Source organism: Tachypleus tridentatus, chromosome 1, assembly GCF_004210375.1.
Source record: "Tachypleus tridentatus isolate NWPU-2018 chromosome 1, ASM421037v1, whole genome shotgun sequence".
In the NCBI taxonomy this organism is placed as follows: domain Eukaryota; kingdom Metazoa; phylum Arthropoda; class Merostomata; order Xiphosura; family Limulidae; genus Tachypleus; species Tachypleus tridentatus.
In genome coordinates this window covers 134,515,452-134,540,251 of record NC_134825.1, presented here as the reverse complement: position 1 = coordinate 134,540,251, position 24,800 = coordinate 134,515,452, and the positions used below count along the sequence as shown (strand labels likewise).

General features: G+C 33.5%; 1 pseudogene across 1 annotated transcript in view; it reads right to left on the bottom strand.

Annotated features, from left to right (window-relative positions):
• LOC143224816 (sorting nexin lst-4-like) overlaps positions 1–9,563 on the bottom strand; it is a 76,449-nt pseudogene extending 66,886 nt beyond the window's left edge. Inside the window, exon 1 of the transcript XR_013013459.1 lies at positions 9,405–9,563. The product of XR_013013459.1 is annotated as a sorting nexin lst-4-like (transcript). The remainder of the gene's footprint in view (positions 1–9,404) is intronic.
• Positions 9,564–24,800: the final 15,237 nt, after the last annotated feature.

Genomic DNA, 24,800 nt, shown 5'->3' with positions numbered 1-24,800 from the left:
ACAAATTGTCCAGTTGTGCTCGTGGTATTTTAGTAGGTCAGTCACAGTCTTAATGACATTATATTCCTCTCAGTAAATACACAGAGTGTCCAATTGGAACAGCTGCATAGACATTGTCATTATGAAGTAGAACGCACTTCAAACTTTGCTTAGAACAATCTAGAAATAATCGCCAGTCATTTGGATGGTATACTGGCATCCCTAATTCCTGAGAAGACCTGAGATATTATGACAATAAACAAACATATTCTCCTCTGTAAAATATGGCACAAAAGCCTGCTCCCGATTTGGAAGTATGACACTTTAGTTGTATGGCTCAGCTGATTCTTTTCTTGCATCCTGGAAGCTAACACTTCAGCTGCATTTTGGAGAGACCCAAATCACGCACAAGGTCATTCAACTCTGGCTGGCTAAACTGTTGAGGAGTTAATGACTGTGGGGTCTCATAAGAAGGATCGCCAGATTCTGAAAGTATTTCTTGAGTTTCATCAGCAGTCTCTTGCTCTTGGTCACTACCCACATCTTCAGATGGAAGAAATCCTTTAAAACTGGGATTGGGAGCTCATCAGAGTGCAGAGTAGGTCGGATTGCTGAGGGGATACTAGGATATGAGATTTTGTGTCTGTTTTTCTTGCCAATGCCCTTTGTATTGACCAGACAAAAATAGCAGTCAGTTGTGTGGTCCATCGGTTCTCGCCAGGTCATGGAATTCAAAGGTAAACCCTTACGTTTCCTTTTGTCCAGTCACGCAGCATTTCCTCGCAGTTATGACACACAATATGTGGGGCCCATTTCTTGTCTTGGTCACCAAGAGCAAGTCCAAAGTACGCTTTATAAGCACGCCTCAGAAATGATGTTATATTACTTTGACGAATAAGCGTGAAGCATCCACAAATATAACAGAAAGCGTCCGCTTGTTCTCACATTGACGTCTCCTTGTAGCCATGATCAGATCTGAAACAAAATCTAAACAATTTTAATATCTCTGTTGATAACATAAAGCGTGTAAGTAATTAACACGTTTCCTGCGATGGGACCCACGGTGTCCCACTATTGTCTTACCTTTAACTAAGTTGCAGGCAAGAGACAAGTGTAACGACAACCTCACGTTATCATAGCTCATGCAGCACTGAAGCTGACAGATGTACAAGAGCATCGCAGCAGTTGCCGGTTTGCCAATATAGGCATCGCAGGAAACGTGTTAATTTGACCACAAACGGCTAGAATGAAAAACTTAAAATTGCATTAAAACTAGAGCATGTAGAGCTGAACCGTTTTCATATTTGAATTTAGCAGGTCACAAAGGGTAAGAATAAGTAAAAAAATCTTATGCAACTGAGATTTCGAAAAAATTTGTTGACCTGTGTAATCAATTTGGCTTCAGAAATCAGGCCAATTATTGCATAACTGGACAATAAAAATTTGTAAAATTTCCCAATCACAGTTGCTGAGAAATTAAAAGTAACACCACTCATAGTATTCTATTCATGACAACCAACAATCTTCCAATTTGTAAGCAAGCTTATAATCATGACTGTACTTTTTCCTTTGACACAAAACATGAAACATTATTCACCATACAATATCATCAGTTAAAACAATGTATTTTCTCATCTTTTTACAAAAGTTGACACACAGAAGGAAGGAAGGTTAAAGAATGCTCCACACATCATGAAGTACACCCATTTCTTTATGGACCCTACATTAGGATCCTATGTACAAAGCTAATACATACTATGTGCTTTCCAAAGATCTACAAGGGCTTTTTCCACAAAGCTTTTGGAACAATGGAACAATACTATGCAGCTCCCCTCCCAACTAATATCAGACTTGAAGTTTTATGCTAAGTTCACCATTTCTTAGGGTTAAACATATTTTTCTGCTCTTTATACAATGTCTTACAGAACTAGTTATTTCTCAAGTTACATCAAGAGAAAAACACTAAACTCTTATTATTATTGTATCTTGCAAAAGTGGAAAAACATACAATTTATTTTAGAAAAAGTTGATTTGAGGCATGACTTCATTCTTTGCACAAAAACATCCACATACAATATACTATACAGCTAACCTTGTAACACAATTTGTGTGCAAGTTGAAGTTACCACAGAGATGTTCTGTGAATAATGAATACTCATCCCATGTGCACTCTGAGTTTATGCTGACACACCTCAGAATACACCATGTGAATATAGCCTATATGATATAACATGGAAGCCTTAGAATCATGCCAGATTATGAACCAAAACTTTCAAACTTGTCACTTTATCTGACCTTTGGTTGAAACATTTTATTTGGTTTAGTCCAAAATGTGTAGAGTGATAGCAAAATTCTATAAATTTATGGCTCACATGAATGACGAATTTAGGAAATGAACCTCAATAATTTGTTTCTCTCTCACAATGGTCATATATGTTATATACTAGCTGCAAGGTCAGTCCCCATTTTTATTTTCCACTTATTCTCATAAATGATGAAAAAGAGATTGCAAATTTTCTTATGCATGGCACATTTATTGATATCTTCAACCATTTCAAATTTAATGAAGCTTCAAAATATGTTCTCTATAGTTAAAATTTTTAAGGTTAAACTGTCAATACTACTATGTAATGACATCATTAATCTTACTGTATATAACTGGAACTGAGCTGTCTGTGTGCTACAATAATTGACAATTGGTGATTTTATATTGTGGCATAATCTGTAAAAAAGTAGAAAGGTTATCCACATGCTAGCATAAGCAGTCTTCTCCAACAGATTAGGATTTAGCAGCCAATTAAACAATTGGGTAATAAATTTGTTGAGAGGACCGCTGTAAACATCAGCATGCTTCTCCATTCAATGAAGAATACACTAAATGAATGAAGTGGAGGGCAAATCTAGTGAGAGTAACAGGATAAATAACATGAATGGTTGAAGACCTCCACAGAATAAAAAGACAGGATCAGTTACCATGGGAGGAAGAGCTATGGGTCAAACAAACAGAACAGAAGCACTAATTAGGATTCTAAGAGTAATAAAGTTGAAAACGGAACGAAGAGAGATAGAAGTCAACTATCGCTCATGCATCTCAGATATTTAAGGGGAAAAATCTCAATTCAAACAAACATGAATATAAGAATACTAAAACAGAATGCAAGAGGAATCGATGGCATACAGATAAGAACACCAATAACCACAGCCAGGCAGATAAAGGATACGTTTTAAGGGGTGTATGGTATAAAAACCAGGAAACCAAAGGCTCAGGGAAGGTATGGTAAGTGCATGGAGAAGAATACTATGAACCTAAGCAGGTAGGTTAAAAGAATAGTTATGTTTGGGGAAGAAAAGTTCTGATATCCTGGGAAAACAATAAAGTAGTAGAATGAGCCACCCAGTAACCAGCAATATTAAAGCCAGATGAGTTCTGATTGAAGAGCCATGGAAAGAACACAGATAGATGAGATAGAGGAGAAACAGGTGAGAAAAAAGGGAATGGTAATTTAATATTTGAAAAAAAGATGAGCTAAATTTCAATTAAGACTTTGTTTTTTTCTAACAGAATGATTTACTTATGGAATGAGTTACTATTGGCAGTAATTAAGTCCAACATGTTATAACAGTTTATAAGGGAAATTGACAACTTCTTGAAAAATATAGAACAGATTTAAGTTTATACTCCTCTCTTTTTCTTCTCAAGGGTGAGGGAGCAAGAATGGCCTTAAAAACCAAATGGAAATTGATTTATTGGAGAGGTTTAGAAGAAGGCAACTACTGTATAACATTTTCTTATGCTGAAAACATTTCCTCACACAAAGCTATCTTGAAATACATTCTGCACTTTAAGTGCTATTAAAACATTTCAATGTTCAGTGCATAAGTCTATATACCCCACAAATTTTACACAGTTTTTGAACATGTATATAAGCATCTGACCACCCTCCACTATTTTGGTATAACTACCTCCCTATGATTTTCCCACTCAACCTTCATTTTCAAGAATTGACAGGATCTAAGATGAATAGCAGTGGTAGTCAGGAGGAAAGGTATAAGTACCTAATGGAAATACATTTTCAATGTCTAAAAATATTAACTTTCAATACGCTTTTTTTTCTTCTCTCACAAAAAGTTAGAATCCCACATTGAAAATATGGAGGAAATAGTGTAGGCATTCCACCAAAGACAAACTCTTCAAACCACTATAAGAGCAAGAAGTACAAAAACTAAACCTGACATTATGGGGTCATGTTACTGCCTGAACTCAACTATGAGAATGGTATTAATCATATTGCAGTGGGTCACAGGTCAAAGACCACTTCATAGCATTCAAAATTTTATTAGACTACTATTTTATGAATATTATGTATCAATTCATTTGTTAATTTAAAAATAAATATTAAAAGAACATATCTAAATATCAATTTTTGCAAGCCATGTGTTATGGTGAATATATCACTATTTCAAATTAATTTTTGTGATGTCAAATTACTAAGTCTATAGTTTTGTATGAACAAGGAACTTAAATTACCAATATTGACAAGCTAGAATATAAAATAAGTATCTCGTGTATTTTTGTCTTGTAGAAATATGGCTTATGTACTGAATAAAACAGTAGCCCTGTTTACCTCTTTCCATTTTTTGAAACAGTCCCTTATATACAATTACTTCATTATGACATGTGGATAACCAATCAACAGTTTAATATATCTCCCAGTGGTTTTCTTATCCATTTTAAGCTGTTAGAAGGCATCCTCATTCTTCTGAACCAAGATTATGGAAGTAGATCATGTATTTAGTTTGCTCAAAAGTTCATATTATTTTAATTTTAATAACTAAGTGGAATTTTATGGTATTGATATAGTAATTTATGATCTTTTGGTTATTCAACTATATATGAAGCCTAAACAAATATTTTCTTTCATATCTTTCACAAGCAAAATTTTAAAAGGCTCAGCAAACCTACATCAAACAGCAACTGAGTTCAAAAGTCAGAGCTAGAAGAGAATTGTTTGCTTTACTACTTTATTTAATGTTCTACATTAAGAAAAATAAGTTTAAAAACTTATTTCTAAATTGAAGTAATCTGTATACATATATAATGTATAATAATTGAAATGTGACTATATTACAAAATATTACTACTCCACTGAAACACAGACAATACTGATACACTCTGTAAAGAGTAAAGGTCAGTTCTGTATTATTGGATACTGTAACATGAGTGCATGTGCACTCCTATGATGAAAGTTGTGCTAGCCAGGCATTACTGGAAGTTCAATATAATAAAAATGATAAATATATAAAATACATAATGTTATAAAACTTAAGTTATTTAGACCAAACATTTTTATTTTTGTGTTATAATCTGTACACATTCTGGAACAAAAAGTATAATTTACATTCATTTCCAATTGTTTTCTTTTCCTGATGGTTAAATTGACAGTTCCCACATAGTTAGGATAGAGAATATAACAGACAAAATATAAAGTATTACTGAAGACAAATGTTTGAAATGTACTTAGGAGGTTTTAGAGATTACATAAATAATATTTCAGATTTTGAGGATGAAAAAGTGTTTTTTTAATCATAACATGAAAATCACTTTGCACTTAGACTGGTAGCAAAACAGATTGCTTTCACAAATGTTTAGTAAAAATATTTCATAAAAAATCTGATTTGTTTGTCCACAGAAAACTTGCAATATTTACTAAAAGTCTACCAAATTCTGTGATGGTACACACACTGCATCACAAGTTATAGTATATATACTAAATGTGTGCAAATGTGCATATGAACTCTTATAAATTATACTAAGCCTATATAAAGAGTTTAGGTCAAAAGGTTGTTCTCTCCTTATCAGTAAAAGTGATGCCCATACCAGCCATTCTGAGATGTATAATCTACAAGACCTCAAAAGGGTTTGACTTCTGAGTACAAAACTGTAATTAGATCTCAAATTGGTAAACAGAGCTATGAGCTATATGTTTATACTTCAATAAAAAAAACATGGTCATTCTATGAGCCACTTTGCCATGGCTAGAAAATGTCTGATGGATTAATTTACTCCAATCCTACTTAAAAGAATTCAAGTACTGTAGCTATTGAGGATTTCCTTGTTTCCTTTTTATTAGCTGTATTTTTGTGCACATATACCCAATTCAGTTTTATGACTCATCAGCATATCTACTAGTTTGCCCTCAAACTGAAATTCTTTTAGAAGATATTAGAGTAAATTAACCTGAGATCTTAGGCATGATTAGATACATCAATTGAAATGGTTTGACCTCCTTAGTCCACAACTGTAATTAGATTTCAAATCAGTCAAGAAATGAAGGAGCTATGAGCTGAAAATTTGTACTTAAAAAACATAAAAGAATTCTGTTATTCTATGTATTATATAGTTAAAAACGGCTGGTATAGGTAGAGAAAGCACTAATAGAGGAGCGAAGAAAAACCAGGTACAAAACTAAAGTCCATACTATGTAAAAACTACACTGGCAAACACAACACCAACATTATTTATAAAATACAATGTGATAACTGCCACGATTTCTATATTGAAGAAACAAGTTGAAAAATGGAAACCAGATTTAAAGAACACAAAAGTAACCTACATAAGTTTTCGAACACTTCAAGTCAAATAAACACAACATAACCATAGAAAACACCCAAATACTAAATAAAGAAACAAACAAACAAATGCAAAATTAAAGAAACCTTACTTGTACAACCCAAGCCCAAAATAAACCAATACAAAGGAACACCTTTATACCTATATTAATAAATATAATCAAACATCTAGGCATGCCCTCTACATTCCTACACTCAGTTACACAACTGCCTTCAAACACATGGTCAGTTACTGGACAATAACCCTTTCTTTTTTTGTAAACTTGATGATGGCCCCTACCAGTCGTTTTTAAATATATAATTTTCTCTACAAGTGGATTTTCTCACCGTCACGAATTGTTCTATGCATTGCTATGTCATAGCTAAAAAACTATACACTTGACTAAAAATATATTAAGAATGCCAAAAAGGTATATGGAAACTGCTGGCTGTTTTAGTTCAAAGCAAGCACAAGGTTTTTTTTACAAGTATGTTGCAGGTACATGGTTAAAGTGGAATATTAAACTGGTCACGTTTCATATCTTTTCTTCTCTTCCATTTTTATAACAACTGAAGATATTGACAATATTTTTTATTTGAATATTATATTAATAAAGTATTGGAACTGAATCATATAGATACTGAGCTCTTGGTGGTAAGTAGAAGTACTGATACTTTCTCTAATTGTTTAGAGGAGGTCAAAGGTTACATGAGAAAGCCTCTTTCATTTCAATGGGATAGTAAAACTTATCCTAAGTATTGCAGGCCAGTCTTACATGTATTTCTTTAGTGAGAACCTTTCTAGAGTGTTAAGACTATAAAATCATTTACTAAAATATAAACATTAATAATGAAAAACAACATGATTTTACCAAAAGAAGCACTGCCTGATCTCAAAGCTTTTCACAAAAAATGATATTTACGACCTGGAGAATGGAAATATTGTGAAATTGGTATATCTAAATTTTTCAAAATGCTTTTCATAAAGTACCACACAAAAGAGATCAGCTAAGAAAATCATTCTGCTAGACTTTGGAGAAAAGCTAGTTAAATGGATTATAAGATGGTTGGAAAGCAAAAGGTTCTAACAAATTGAGCCCAGTCAAACTGGATCCTTGTTACAACTACTAGTGGAATGTATAAGGGGCCTTTTATTTATATTAAAACCACTGTTAAAGACAAAAAAATAATGAGTATTTTAGTAAAATCTGAAGATACTAAACTCTTGGGTATTTCTACCTGTATTGAGGATGTTGAAGTATTACAGAATAACTTGTTGCAAATGGTAAGTTTGAAATTTGATGAATGACTTAATTGTAATAAATAGTAGGAATTGCATTTGGCAATCATAATTTGGATAAAATATTTAATATAAATAACTCATTCAATAGAAGAAAAGGATCTAGACAAACTGGAGGATATGTAGTGCTCTTTTACTTGTCATAAAAATAATGCCCAGAATATTGTGTACAGTTCTGACTTCCTTACATTAAAAAATATTCTCATTTATTGGAATAGGTTCAAAGAAAGGCTGTTGCAAGGTGATTCCTGTAATGGAAGGATTGCCTTATACAGATGCATTAAGATCTCAAAACTAATTTTCTCTTGAAAAAAGGACAACAAATGATCTTTCAGACTTTCACAACATTATCCAAAAGATCAACAAAATAAAGGCTTATGACTTCTTCATGCTCTGATTTAAAGACAATAAGATCAAACAACATGAGCACACGATTTGGTATAAAAAAAAAGAAAAAAGAAGTTAAATTCCAGTTAAAGCAATTTTACTTTTCTAACAATAAAATGACTAATGGAATGAACTGCCTTTGGCAATAGTGTGGACTTACAAATTAAGAGTTCATGACAGGTATCAATGATTTTCTGAAAAACAGAGAATAAAGCTACATTTACTTTTCTCAAGGGTAGATATGCAAGAACAGCTTTGAACAACCAAATGGCCATTTGTTATCCATATGTTTAATTGCTGATGGCATTATTACTATCAAAACACAAAATATTATTTATATTATATACATAACAACTCTGTGATAAAATACAAATTTCATATCTCATACGAGTCACTGGGACTCATTATGGAAGATAACTTTCAAGTTTCATTAGACCATGAAAATGCTGCATCAGAGATTGAATATTACTTTAAGTAAACCATGATTAATGTAATAAGTAAAAATTACACAACTAAAACCTGTCAGATGCAATTATATATTAACATTACCACATTAGCATTCATTTATTATTAAATATTGCAAATTTATTAAATAAACTAACACTAATAGTGATACATATTAGTTTTAGTATTTATGTTGTTATTGTTAATATTAAAAATACTGTATAGTACTATTAGTAGGAATTATTGATAATTTTTTGACCAGTTGTAGATATCCTATAAATAAGTATAAACTTCAGTATAATTTGAAATTGAGCAATCCTGTTACACTTAAACTACTTGAATATTTAAAGATACTTGATACTGTAAAACCTAACTTACGACTGACGCCACTCCGAATCCGAGTACATGATACTATTTTCAAGAACCATCAAACAAATACTATTATCAGTATAGTATTTACTTCTTAACTAATGATGTACCAATTACAAATACCAGCAAAAAGGCTAATATAGCTATAATAACTAATAGTATAAAATATAATTGTCATCAATCAAATCCAACATTTAATTACTTATGTCTTTAAGTTTGATAACGACTTACATAAACAACAGTATTATATCCAAACCATAACGATCATAATCAAATATGTTCATATAAATATGCACGACAAAAAATATATACATACCATCACATTGTTCTCAGACATAGTTAGTATTACTTAAGTATATCAATCGTTAAAGTCGCATTTTATAAACTTACAATATCAACTCATATTTTAGTATCGATATTCAGTATCAAACATACATAAACTTCTAACATAGGTGTGTCTGTAATCGTAATGAACAGTAAATAGAGGTCACTTTTGCAGTTCTTATAATAATAAATTTATAAGCAGAGAGTAATATTAAAATCAGTGGTGTAATAGAGTGGGAGAGACGTTCCTTCACCTCATATTTTTTTCTTTTGATGGGACGCCGCCTTTCCGTCACTATTTTAAATGAATTCGAATTTATAACTTTGCTTGTTTGTTTGTTTGGAAATTTCGCACAAAGCTACTCGAGGGCTATCTGTGCTAGCCGTCCATAATTTAGCAGTGTAAGACTAGAGGGAAGGCAGCTAGTCATCACCACCCACCGCCAACTCTTGGGCTACTCTTTACCAACGAATAGTGGGATTGACCGTCACATTATACACCCCCCACGGCTGGGAGGGCGAGCATGTTTAGCGCGACGCGGGCGCGAACCCGCTACCCTCGGATTACGAGTCGCACGCCTTACGCGCTAGGCCATGCCGGGCCTATAACTTTGCAAAGAGTTGTATACCCCTATGACAAAGGGTGTAACGGATTTCCTGTAAAACATTTACTTTAATAACTATGTTTGTTTTAGTTTAATACATATGACGTGTATTGCGCAAATACAGCCTGTTCTTTAAATTTGAAAAATAATCTCGAGAGTAAGAATAAACGATATACATTTTATGAAAATACTAGTGTATCTTCAAATATTGTTAAACTTTCCACAATCTTGCCTGATGAGTACAAAAGATAACTATCGCAAGACGCGAAGACTGTAATAGAATATACGAGGGCTGTTCAAAAAAATACGCCGACTGTTTGAATTGCGCGGCTCCAGTTGGTTCCAGGGGAATCCGCTTGGTGTCGCTAGGTTTGCACAGATCAGCTGATTACGACGCCATTTCCCGATTGCAGATATCTTCATTTGTGTATTAGCTACGCGGTTTTAAGTGAAGTGCGATTTTTTCGTTTGGCGGATTTCAGAATGAATGACCTGAAGGAGCAAACGACTTGCTGTGAAATTTTGTGTTAAACTTGGAAAATCTGCGACTGAAACTTTTGCTATGCTTAACACGGCTTACGGTGATGTTGCTATGAAGCGTACGGCATATTTCAAGTGGCATGAACGTTTTAAGGATGGTCGACAGTCCATTGAAGATGATGAGCGTCCTGAACGTCCTTCCACGTCAACTGACGACCCACACGTCGACAAAATCAACACCCTGGTGCGGGCAAATCGACGTCTGACTGTCAGGGAGCTTGCTGAAGAGTGTGGGATATCAGTTGGATCTTGTTACCAGATTTTGACCGAAAAATTGAAGATGCACCGCGTTGCTGCGAAATTTGTGCCTCAGAACTCGTGAGTTTTTTGGCCAAACACTCGATCACTGTTCGTCCCCACCCCACCCACCCTACTCACCTGACCTTGCTCCTTGCGATTTTTCTTGTTCCTCAAGCTCAAAAGACCCTTGAAAGGAAGAAGATTTGAGACGATTCCCTAGATTAAGGCAAATGCGACGAAGGAGCTGGAGGACATTACAAAAGAAGCGTACCAGGACTGTTTCAACAAGTGGAAACACTGTTGGGATAAGTGTGTGCGTTGGGGAGGAGAGTACTTTGAAGGGGTCCCAGACCTGTAACTTCTAAATAAAGTACGTTTTGTTTTATGACGTCAGTCCGCGTATTTTTTTGAACAGACTTCGTATTGCTGATTTGCTACAGTCAGTATTCTATAAGCCTTGGAAACTATAATATTGAGAAGCGCTTATTAATCCCAAAACTACAAATATTTGACCAAGATCGTTTATATGTTGCAAACATTACGGGTCAACCAGCTTCAGAGAATTAACTTCCGACGTGAGTATTTCTTAAAAGCCATCGCATAATTTTAGCAGAAAAACTCGCTTCTGGAGAATAGAGCTGGCTTGCATTCCCGTCAAGTGAAGCGTATGTGTATCTCAATAAAAAACTAATTTGTGTCTCGTGAACCTGAATTGTCGATAAAATATTCAGTTCCAGATAGAAGACTGAATACTGTTTGTGAGTTTGTAAAATTTTTGTATATAAATCATTATTTGTAATAAGTATTTGTAATACCTGTTGTTATAAATTGTATTGTTTTGTTTTCTTGTATATTAAAATATATTTGTGTTAAGAAATAAAAGTGTGTACCAATAAGCTTGTTGGCAAATATAACAAATTCAATGCATACTGACATTTAATTAACATCTAAATTAAAATTAAAATTTCCTGCTGTTCGAAATCGTAATACATAACATAAGTAATATAATAAATAAGATACTTGACCGAGAGAAATTACAATACGTTACAAGAGTCATTAACCCTTTCATCCAGGTTGAGGATAAGTAATTAAACTGCAATTAAAAAAAAAGACCGTGAAATGCAAAACAAAATGTGTAGTTACGTTAGTATTTACCAAAAAGTTCCAAATAACTTATGGTTACAGTTTTTGTGCTATTTACCTTTTCACACCCCCTAGTGGCTCAGCGGTATGTCTGCAGACTTACAATGCTAAAAACCGGGTTTCGATACCCGTGGTGGGCAGAGCAGAGATAGCCCATTGTGTAGCTTTGTGCTTGATTCAAAACAACTACAACAACTACCTTTTCACACTTACTTTCTGTATTTGTTATATTATAGCAGTAGCTTAGAAACTCGACGAAACAAAATGAATAAATCTGTTGGGATTTTTAGTATGGACCACAAAATTCCAAAGTAAAGTTCCTGAGGATTTTTAATTTTAATCTTTTCACACCTATTTCCTGTGTTTATATTACTGTTAACGGCTTGAATTGAAACCTTTCGAAAATAAAGCAAAGAATCGCCATTCTTAGCATTAGACTTTTCATGTTACACTGTTGTTTGAGCTGTTGATAGCAAGTAAGTTCATGCTATTCCCCAAATTTTCACGCTTCGAAAACTCAGCGGGGAAAGATTTACTGGCTTGGTTGTAGTACAGTGATTGCGATGAACATTATCTAGAGTACTATATAAAAGTGAGAGAATTTTTTTATTATATAATTTTGTACAAAGTCTTCTTGAGCATTTAAGTGTTAGTTTTCCCCCTGTGGTGATCGGGATTTAGCGGTATAGATGTAAAAGTGTGTAAAAGGTTATGAACATCTTGTTTGCTATTTTACTATATTTACCCAGTAACCAATAAATGATTATATTGTGTATAAAACAAGATCATTTTCGTTATGATTTTAATTCGTTGGTATATACATACATATATTTCCCTTAACTAATAAGCAGTTGAAGAATTCTTAAACATTAAGAAATAGGCATTCAGCAAAAAAGTGTCAATCCTACTCACTTGTGTCCTGCCTCTTGACTTTAGTGGAAGACTATTATTGTATGTGGCTGAAATAATTCGTGAAATTATATAGTGTCATTTGAGAACCGAGACTCAATATGGGTATTGTACACTAAGAAAAAAATTATTTAATTAAACTTTCTTTTATCTAAAAAGAAATACATCGGGACCTTGAAAGTGAGCGAAAATCACAAACAAATATTCATGCAATCATTATTCACCAAAAAATAAATAAAAAACCAAAAAGAACTGAAAAACAGACGATTATGTATAAAAATGGCTTAGGCATCATCGTTCAGTAACTGATGCATGCCCTAATGTAACCAGGTTCGAAGCTCTGCTAATAAGTTATCCAGAAATTCAAAAGTTCAAGGTGAAGCAAAATTACGTTTTTATTGTAACATTTTCAAATGTAGATTTCAATTGCAATTTATAGTTACTATGTCTGAAATTTGTGTTTTAATGTATAGACGACGTAATAAATACTAATAATATTAATACTTTTAAAACGTTTTCCCTCATTTCTTTATTAAGCAATACACCACTGATTAAAACATAACTCGTATTTTTGACACTGTGTTTTTATAATATCTTCATAAATCATATTTTTTATAGCAACAGAGTGTAGACCAGTACTATTGGCATTCCCTGGTTCGTACAATGTTGTACTATTATTTGTAAAGTATACTTATTATAATAGGTGACTTAAAATTAAATGTCAAAAAAAAAGAGTTTATTCTGTGGGTTAGCAATAAAGTTACTGTTTTACAATTTTACCCCGTCCCCAGTGGCACAGCTGTAAATCTGGGTGCTCATGATGCTAAAAATCAATTTGTCATCATTTGTGGTTCAAATAGCCAGATTACTGTTGAGAATATAAATAATCATATACAAGATATTCTCATATGTTATTTTATTCAGGATGATAATACACTACACAGAGAATAGTAAGATATTGGTATGAAATATATATTACTAGATTACGTTTTTCTAACATATTTTGACTTCTTCATGTGTGTGTGTTTTCTTATAGCAAAAATACATTGGGCTAGCTGCTGAGGGGGAATCGAACCGCTGATTTTAGCGTTGTACTTTTGTAGACTTACTGGTGTACCAGCGAAGAACTCCTCATATGTGGACGATGTACAGAGAAACAGTTTGGTAACTCTTGAATATATTTATCTTTTTCATCTATTTCTCCGAAAAGATTCATAACTAAATTCTTGTAAGTTTAATTTAATGGGTATATTTTGAGATACAGTTTCTTTAGACATTAACAATTAAATCGTAATACATGACATATCAATTAACAAAATACATTTTAATATATTCGATAGACACCTACATGATGAGCTTAACCTTGTTGGAGGTACTGAACACCTGAAGTTTCGTACTTGCATTCACTGAATCCTTCGTAATTGGAAAAATAAAATATGATTTTTTTCAAATTCAAAACATAAGTAGATATTTTATTAGTGCACAAAATCAACCATGCATCAGTTGCACATAATATCACTGTGTTCAAAGAACAAAACCAACAAAACATGAATTTCACATAAACACAAAAATATAATTCAATGAATATTTACTGCAAATCAATGTGACTTTTGCTGTTGCCTTTCAGAGACAAGTTCAGAAATGCGCGGCTTCACCTTGGCAAGTGCCACTCTCATATCATTTTCGCAACAAAGTCTGTTCCTTTTCTTTGTTTTTATGTCTACCATCCTCGAAAAGGATTGCTTGCAAAGATACGTTGTAACAAACGGTATGAGTATCTCAAGGGCTTTCTTTGGAATAAGAGGGTACGCTACGATTTGGTGACACCAAAATGTTGAAAGCGTTGTTGTTCTGAAAAGTTGCTGTTGAACCTGGCTCTGCTGAAGTTTAATGATTTCGTCGAGGTATTCATCATTGACATCTGCTGTCGCAACATTAAACGTAAACGGCTGTCTCACCCATGCTGGATATGACTCTCTGGTGGGGAAGTATCCGTCGAGAGACTTTTCAAGCTCATCTAAGCGCGTGGCAATTGCATGCTTCAGTTTCCCGGGTACAGAAATGTATCCGATTTCAGACACATCTTCCACCTTACTTACACAGTTGTCCAGCAGGGGAAAGTTTGCGAAGTTATCATTCTTTGTTCATCGTTTCCATAACGGTAGCTTTTTTAGAAAAGCCTTCAGGTCATGTAGGCCAAAATGAGAATGAACTCAGATTTTTCGAAGCAATCTGCATGACAATGTTGGTGCTCTCCACAGGGCTAATTCCACACGCATGGCAAAAACACGATTCAGCACCTTTCTCCGGAATAACCACCGAACGTTAGAATGGTACAGAAGTTTCTCAAATTCAGAGCCCATTTCATTACACAGCTCATTGAAAATACGGTGCTTCAGGGCACTATTTCGCACAAAGTTCACACATTCCAATACAATTTTTAATACTTCTGCCAGTTTTAAAAGCAAGGTTTTTGTTGCCAACGCATGCCTGTGCAGAACACAGTGCGTTACAAAGATGTGTGGTGCATCGACTTTCATCAGCGCACCAAAACCAGAATTTCGTCCCAACATGACTAGAGCTCCATCCGAACAAACTGCAGAAACCATATCCCACGAAAGATCGTTGTCTCTGAAACAGTCATCCACAAGTTTCTTCACGCCGGCTGCTTTAGTTGTTGTTGTAAGAGGCTTACAAAATAAAAAATCTTCTTTTATCTCGTAGTTCTTCACATAGTGCACGAACACAACAAGTTTGCTTAGACTGGAAACGTCGGTGGTCTCGTCGAGTTTAAGGCTGAATTTTGCCGGACTTGAAATCAGACCTGCAACTGCTTGAGCCAAGATGTCATCGCTCATGTCATCTATTCTGCTGCTGATGGTGTCATTTGAAAGAGGAATTAGGGATAACTTATTTTTAGCAGCTATTCCCAGCATGATATTCGCCATCTTCAACGCAGCTGGTTTTACGAGTGCTTCACCAACGGTGCATGGATTGCCCTGCTTTGCAATCAAGTACGCAACTTCTTACGATGCTGTGAGGATCGGTTTTTCGATGGGTTCAAAGCTGAAAACAGGCAAAGTAGCCTTTTCATTGAACCTGGCTCTCTTTACTTTGAATTTCGCAAGGGTTGTGTTCTTGTATTTTCCATCTCCATGCAGCTTTATGGAGTGTTTTCTTAGTTTTGCCGTGCTAGACTAGAATTGCTCAACTTCACATTGCAAATCATGCATTGAGGACGCTGACTCCCATCATGATCCGTTATACACGTGAATCCATATTGTACGTATTCGTCCGACCACTTTCTGTTTTTGCTCGACATAGTATGAAGGGATTAAAAGATTAAAGAAAAAAATCACAAATAACGCACGATTACTACAGTCACAAGTCGACTGCTAAGCGCACGAAGTTCCCTGCAGCACAGATATTAAGGTCAAGTGATGTGACGTGTCAGCCGCAGCCAATGACAGCCAAGTGGAGCATGACGTCATGAATCATTCGAGTGGGGTGAACGGAACGGACACATACACAGTGTGTGTGTCTTGACCTCCTCCGAACCTCTGAGACTGACTCACAGAACCCCTGGGGTTCGATTGAACCCAGGGTAAGAACCACTGTATTACAGGAACAAAATCAAAAACGAAAAGTTACACGCTAAATCTGAGGAAAAGAGAGTGAGTGAAAACAAATTGTTGGTATACGAAGAATGTCATGTTCAGTTGTACAGACTAAAGAATTATACACTGAATGTCAAGTATGGGGATTTATAGCGCTAAAAAACTGGGTTTCGATACCTCATTGTGTAGCTTTGCCCCCAACAACCAGAAAAGAAAGAAAAGCGCAGAATAATATATTTAATATTCTATCAAGAACTGAAATATGACCCCGTTCATAAATACGTTTTAGAAACACGTTAAAGGATTCAAGTAAGTTCACTGAAGTTGTGAAAAAAAACGACAAAACATTTGGTAAACTAACTAACTACGGGAATATCATTGTATTTATGATGGGACATGTATTAAATAATAAATAAAATAACAGTAAAATACTCTTGAATAATTACGTGTGTATATGTATTCGGTAACTCATGAAAAACAGCATGAAATTTAGACCAAGCTCGCGTAATGGGTTTACATTTTCCCAACTCAAATGAAAATATTGTAAATCCCATTGTTTATATATACGGTTTTAAACCTTTATTTAAAACTAACTTTGAAGAAAACAGAAGCTAGATGACGCTACTAAGGAAAAACGATTTTAAACTAAAATCATTCTCCAGTTATAGATGGAACATTCTAACCTTTTGTTTATTTCAATCCTATCATTCAAAGGGGATCTCTGCATGAAGCAGTTAAGCTCCAGATACTAGACAAATGTTTAAAGAAAATTATTATCTTATGTCAATTATTATTCATGGTTTGGGAAACATACAGTATCTAACGCTGTTAATTGAATTACGGCAACGCAGCAACTTTTGCTGCTGTTTCTTCGGTTTAGTTTCTGGCAAAAACCTCAAATGATTAGAATATTAAATATATTTAAACTAAGTAACTTACTTTTTGTGATTATTGGTCAGTCGTAATTTAGTGATGAAGATTTGTGTCAGAACTTTTGTTACTAAGAGTAGAATAGTAAGAATGTAAAATAGTGCGTAATTAATAAGACTGTAATTCTGGTATTAGTAATAAGTTAAATGATTATTTACGCATTAATGGTACGATTAATGGATTTTTAGAAAAATGTTGTTCACCCACGATGAATGAACTCACCAAATGGCGCTATCTTCAAGGTCAAGAAGATGCAAAGTCGCCCATAACGGTCGCGCTCACTGAAAGATGACATCTTGGGGTTAATTGAATGTAACTTTTGACTTCAAATACCAAAATGACATATTTTAGAAGGTATAGTACTTAATATAACTTCATTGTCTTAAGGATGTGTCACTGTAAATATTTCATGTTAAAACTATCTATGTTTTAAACCAATTTATCTGTCTATCTATATATTTACTTACATTAAGACTAAACGCGTGTTTGTTTTGCAACCTATCTCCTCCTAGCTTATCAAGCCAATCTCGACCAAAATCTGTATGCGAATGGTCAAAATATAACTTAATCCTATTTTAATTTGAAAAGCCTGTTGGTTAATTACTTCCAACAACGTAGTATCACAAGTAATGTAAAGAAATGTCTTCTTGTCGAAAGACGTAGCAGGATATGAGCTAATCTGAAATATTCTTGACAGGTTGAAGCTTTAGACGATGTTGCATATTCTAAGAAAATTTAAGGTCAAGGTATGAAAGTTGCTGGTAGATGGAAAGCAAACTACAAGTATCGTTTTTAAAGAACTTTATTAAAATTGATAACTTTTGTGATAAAGTTTATGTTCAAGCTATGAGTTTAAAATACATAACTGTAGTTAAATTTACGTTGTTTTAATTAAGTTTAAACACTCCTCGTTAATTGACGGGTAGTTTAGCTTATACGAAATATAATAATATAAGTAAAACTAAAGTGAATCGCTTTTTGTTTCTGTTTTGTTTTTACATTAACTAACACTGCTTCAGTAAGTTAATAATGGAATTATTACTTATTTATATGAGCCTTTTTTGACTAGGCAAACAAAAATAATTGACTTAAGTGCTTTTTTATTTAAAATATTTTTAGTATGTGTTTTTCTTATAGCAAAGCCACATCGGGCTATCTACTCAGCCCACTGAGGGGAATCGAATCCCTGATTTTAGCGTTGTAAATCCGGAGACATACCGCTGTACTAGCGGGGGCTTTTGTGTTTAGACTTATTAATATTTGTTTGTTTATTTTACCAAATTTCACCAAAGGTTCTCGAGAATTATCAGCGTTAACTACCTCTACTTTTGAAGTAGTGGTCAGCTAGTTAATACCTCTCACCCCATCTCTTGGATTTCTGTTTATTACTAATTATTGGAATTGACCATCACTTTATAACGCCTCCCACTGCTAAAAGGATGAATATGTTCAGTGATGTGATTAGAACCCTCAACACACAAACTGCTAGTTGAAAGTCCTAATCACCAGGTCACGTTCGGTCCTTTATTCGCACCTAGAAACAAACCATTGTTTAGAGAATTATCTCCATATTTATCACATGTAAATATCGAGTTTCTTGAAATATCATTGTAAAAAGAAAAACTTAATCTGCCAATATTTGGTCATTTATACGAATGCTCAAACAAAAGTAATTTAATCTTTTTTGTGATTAAAACAAAACTGCGTAATGTAAAGATAATCTCTCCTTGAATGACGGAACAAAATGTGAATTCTTTTTCGTTCCTCTTTCGCTTTAAAATCAGTTTATTTATATCACTGTATACTGACATATGCAATAAAGTGATAGTTCTTACGAGTTCACACAATTCAAAAAACTATCACCTTTGTTGCGGTATTTGTTTAACTGAAAGCCAGTTATAACCATCTGTTTCCAAACCATTAAGCAATATTTGATAGTAGGACGTTCGTGTAACGTTTTGCGATAATTACTTAATTTATTTAGTCGGATTGTTGTGGAAATTCTGCAAAGCAGTCAGTAAAACACTTGATAGATATAGAACAAGCACAGGTGAGGTCGTAAAATTAATATTTTAGGGATAGTTGCAGTTGAATGCAACTCAGACTAAGTTTTGTGATGCTTGTTAGCAAGTGTTTACCCACAGAAACTTCTAGCACAAATTCGCGATCTTGCGCATAAGTCAACACGACTTTGTGAGATCATGGCTAAAGGTATGTTTTTTGTCGACTAGTATTGCTCAAGTACAGTTGGAAGGTTGCATTTTAAGAAGACATGATACGATAGTTTATGCTTCATAAATCAATCAAAATGAGTAATATACAGTTAAATTTTATGTGTTAATTATTTTTTCTTATATTTGACATAGTAGTTCTTCTCAAACCATTCATGATAATTCTCATTTGTTAAACACGACGATTCGAACTTATTGTTTGTTTGGTAGTTAAAGATGAAGTTACACAATAGACTACTTGTGCTTTGCTAACCACGGGTATCGACACTCTGTTTCTATAGTTGTAAATTCACAGACATTTCACTGTGTCATTGTGTGATTAGAACTTACTGCTGTATCATGTGTGTTATATACAATACTGTCCACACACAAAGACAAGTGCAGTCCTTGCAGTGCTTTTTTGTTGTAAGTTCTTGCCCGACTTTCTGAAAATTTTCGTATGTTGACTATGGGGAGGCAAGTCCTAATGGAACAAAGTATTCTTCTTTTTCACCTGTACCAATATAAATATAGAACAAGGGATTATCAGATTTATGACTCGCTTCTAGATTAACGATAGAGAGTTGTTTTTTTTGTGTGTGATCAGGCAGTTCATCTCCGATAAACACACTTCCAAATTTCTTTTGCATAAATGAATCTTGTGAAAATATTCTGTTTTGTTTTCAAAAGTCAATAAGACAACCATTATAACATATTCTGTGTGAACACTGATTTCAAACAATTTAAACTTTGATTGTTAGAAAATACAAATAACTTAAATATCATAGTTATGTAGAATTTTCTATAAATGGATGATGATGAGCGTCTTGTTTTAATACGTAATCAATGGCTAAAAAAAAAGAGAGCAAAACATTCATTAAAATAAATGTCAATTTGAATCCCGTCGCACCAAACATGCTCGCCCTTTCAGCCGTGGGGGCGATATAATGTAACGGTCAATCCCATTATTCGTTGGTAAAAGAGTAGCCCAAGAGTTGGCGGTGGGTGGTGATGACTAGTTGCCTTCACTCTAGTCTAACACTGCTAAATTAGGGGCGGCTAACGCAGCTAGCCCTCGAGTAGCTTTGAGCAAAATTCAAAAAACAAAAACAATTTTAATAGAATGTCAGTAGGTATTTACATTGTACTTAAAACTTTTATTGTATAAATTTTATTTAACAAAATTGCAATATGTAATTATTGTGTTATTTAGCCCAAATTACTACAAATTATAATATAAATACTGTACAAACTAACTTTCAGAAATTTGTAACATCCTAACTTTTCAATGTTCTCCCTTTTCAGTTTTCATACATATATGGGTGTTTGTATTATTATAATTCATTTCAGCGTAGTAGTAATCTTGAAAGAATAATCAAACCACAGGATAAATAAAGCTTGATAAGTTCGGCATAAAAACATTTTGATGAGCAGATTCACTTAAACGACGAAGACATGATTTAGAAGATAAATGAATGTTTTGTAGGTAGTAAGAGTTTCTTTGAGAAGGAAACATAAAAACATTATAGATCTGGAAACAGGTTATTATATCAAAGTAAAAATATCCGACATGTGCAAAAAATCTACTGAAGAAAAATACAATAATAAAGTTCCTTAGTTGGACTAGGTACTTGGGTGCTGGAAGCTGTATTAAAATGTTAAAATATCTTGCCATTAAGCTATCAGCTCCTAACCAGAAAATGGGCGCACTGTCACTGTCTTCAATTGTAAAACTGTAAAGAAACAATTGAAGAGGAACTTGGATTGTTAAATATGTGGTGAACTAAAATTTCAAACCTATCTATCACGTGGGAATGATAATCCAGAACCTGCAGTATGTAGTAAAAGGGGATTGATGCAGAGATCCATGTGGTGCAGCCATACTTCAGACATGGTTGAATAAACGATATCTATAGATACAATAGAAGAGGCATATTTACGTTCCAGGAAGTTCCTGTCAATTATTGGAAAAGATGTAATCGCGAGAAGATATTTCATTCGAATGCTGACTTGGTGAACCTTCTAATAAAATGTTGTCAGATACGATTCCAAGATATTTGAATGTATTGAATATTCATATGAGAATATTCTCGATTCAGACATTCAGCAATGACAGATTACAACATAATCGTAACTTGTTGTTGTTGTTTTGAATTAAGCACAAAGCTACACAATGGGCTATCTGTGCTCTGCCCACCACGGGTATCGAAACCCGGTTTTTAGCGTTGTAAGTCCGCAGGCATACTGCTGAGCCACCAGGGGGCTAATCGTAACTTATGGAGGGGAAACCCAAACATAATGGTTCTGATTTAGCTAGTATTAATGCATTTCCGTGATTTACACGAAATAAATAGGGTGTCGTTCATGTTTTAAAAACATTTGTTTGGGTTAATTTGGGCAAATGATTTTCAAAATCACCATTTGTTGTAAGCATTTCTCTTTTCAACACTAACTATTTTCACTCTTTTTACTAAAAAAAAGGACGAATTATTTTCACATCTGCCGAACATTTAAGTTTATCATTTTATAATTATCAATTTGTTCGATTTGACTGCAATATTTCATATATAATTCTTATACAATAGAAGCCAATTCGTATATGCGGTATGTATACTTTCTCATAATTAAATTTAATGTTTCATAAAACATTTACTATGAACTATCGTAAAACAGTAAAAATAATTTTCCCTAATAGACTATAATAATTACTACAATTTTCTGAGTAATATAACTGAAAAACAACCGTAGTATGTTTGGGTAGTGATTTGTAATCAGAACTCTGTGAGAAAATTTACATTTATTTAACAGACAATTAAAAAATAGATAGAGTATTTGGAGACAGGTTTTAACTTCAGTGCTTAGATGGAAGTATTATTAAAAGTATGAATCACGTTAATGCATTTTACCTAAACTTAAGACGATCCTTTCATGTTTTTATCATATATTCAAAAAGAGGAGAAGCTAAGGTTGGATTTATTTAATGAATCTATGAAGCCATTTAAAAAAATAAACTATTTTAATCTTACACTTAACGAAGATTACACGATGCTGAATAATAGGAAAGATTATTAGAATTTGCTTGCTTCCAATTAAACTTCTATTTGTTCCAACTGATAACAATGTCACTGTTTACTAGCGAGAAAGTAATCATTACTTCCCGTACAAACGACAAGTAAAAGCGTTCTGACTTGCTCTACATTTATGAATTATATCAATTCAGTCGGAAAATGTTTAATTGAAGTTCATTCTGTTGATGAAGATTAAACAAATTACTTCTGCTAGTTTTATCAATCTACTTCCATATGCCTTTCAGTTTAATATATTCTGGAAGACTGTTTAATGAATTAAGTGAATACTGCAAACAATTTATGTGTTGATTTTTAAATTAAATAACTTTGAAAAATATTTTAATATAAACGTGGTTCCATGCTAAGCATTCATTAAGTTTATAAAATTGAAAATTTTTTATAGAACCTGTAATAAGGATCTCCTTACTTTAACCGTTATCTTAAGTAACATTAACACTTGTTGAAAGTAAAACAAATATTTGTTTGAATATTGAATCAAATTCAATAATACTTTAATACATTAAGAAGCCAAAGTATGAAATCAACTTGCAATAATTTTATTAAAATTAATTTACAACCAGAGCAAACTATGTACTTATTGAGAAGCTAAAATAAACCTGGCCATCGGCATAGTTAATCAAATATGCGTTTTTTATGTATATATTACATATAATGCATTGTTTCATCAATTGGATGTCCTTGTTGCTGATTAATGATATTTTCGATCATAATCCTAATTATATTGTATTAGGTTCGGTTAGTTAAGGAGATTTAGTCTTATTCTAAATACAGATATTAATGTTAAGAATGTAGATTAATCCTTATAAGAACATAATAATAATAAAAAACAATGAACAAAAGTAAAAAGTCAGTATATTAAATTATAGTGTTAGTTTGCTTGTTTACAATAAAGCACAAAGCTAAACAATGAGGTATGTGTGCACTGCGCAACACGAGTATCGAAACCCGGTTTCTAGAGGTGTGAGTTCGCAGATTTACCCCTGGACCACTGGGGGGCGTCATTATTGTGAAAGAAAGTAACAATAAATAAATAATATAACATAACTTATGCAGGGACCACAGAACTAGTGCGCAGAAACTTGAGAAAATATACGATTTATGCTGAGATCGCGTTTTCAAGTTCTACCTATGGAGTCTTTTGATCAAAGAAAATTCATTAATTCATTTTAAGAGTTTTTCGTCTGAAGGGAGAGACATCTGTACTGGACACGTGTTCCTCTTTAAGGTGTGTCGAATTTTTTAACAGTAATGTTTACATAGTATGTAACAGATATTAACGCAGTTGACACAGAAGAACAGTGACTTATATATCCAAATGTTTATAAATGATTTACAGCATGTAAGTTTGAATGCAAAATATACTTGTGGTTTAAAGCTTCCATACTTTTTGCAGTATTTCAAAACGTTTAATGTTTGCCTTAATATCATGTAATTTTTTCATATATTCGCACATCAGATAACGTTAATTGCACTTTTTCCAGTAAGTTTGAAAAATTGTAATGGTTTCGGGGGGGGGGGGGGGACTTGTTTGGAGGCCTGATGCAGATCTGTGACAAAAGATTGTAACTTTTTCTTCATATAATATGAGCGTTGTGCGTAATGTCTTCTTAAATTTTCAAAACATATATATATGCATTCACGTATTCTTAATGTGTTTTTCAATTGCAATAAACACGGTACTGAAAAGACCGACACCATTTGGTTCTCGGAGACGTATGAAGAACGCAATAAGGACTAAAGTAGTGGGTTTAAGTAAATACTTTAAACCCCTTTTATTCAATATTTAAAAATATATTTTCGCTGTAAAGGTTTTTTTTTTTTTTTTTGAAACAGATGAAGACTTCTTTACTAAAATATGTATCTTATGTATCCAGTGTATCTGTGTGGTGTCACCAGTATACTTCCGTTCATGTACCCAAGTACTTGTCGCAATACGCTCTTCAAGTGTAAATGAGCTTACATCAACCATATTTCTCTGAAAAAAGAAACAAATGTATAATACATGCGTAATTGAATATAACATAATAACATATGGATGGGTAGGGACTTACGGGCCACCCTGTAGGTCTCAAAAATGCTACTGTAATACAATTGTTTAATGTGAC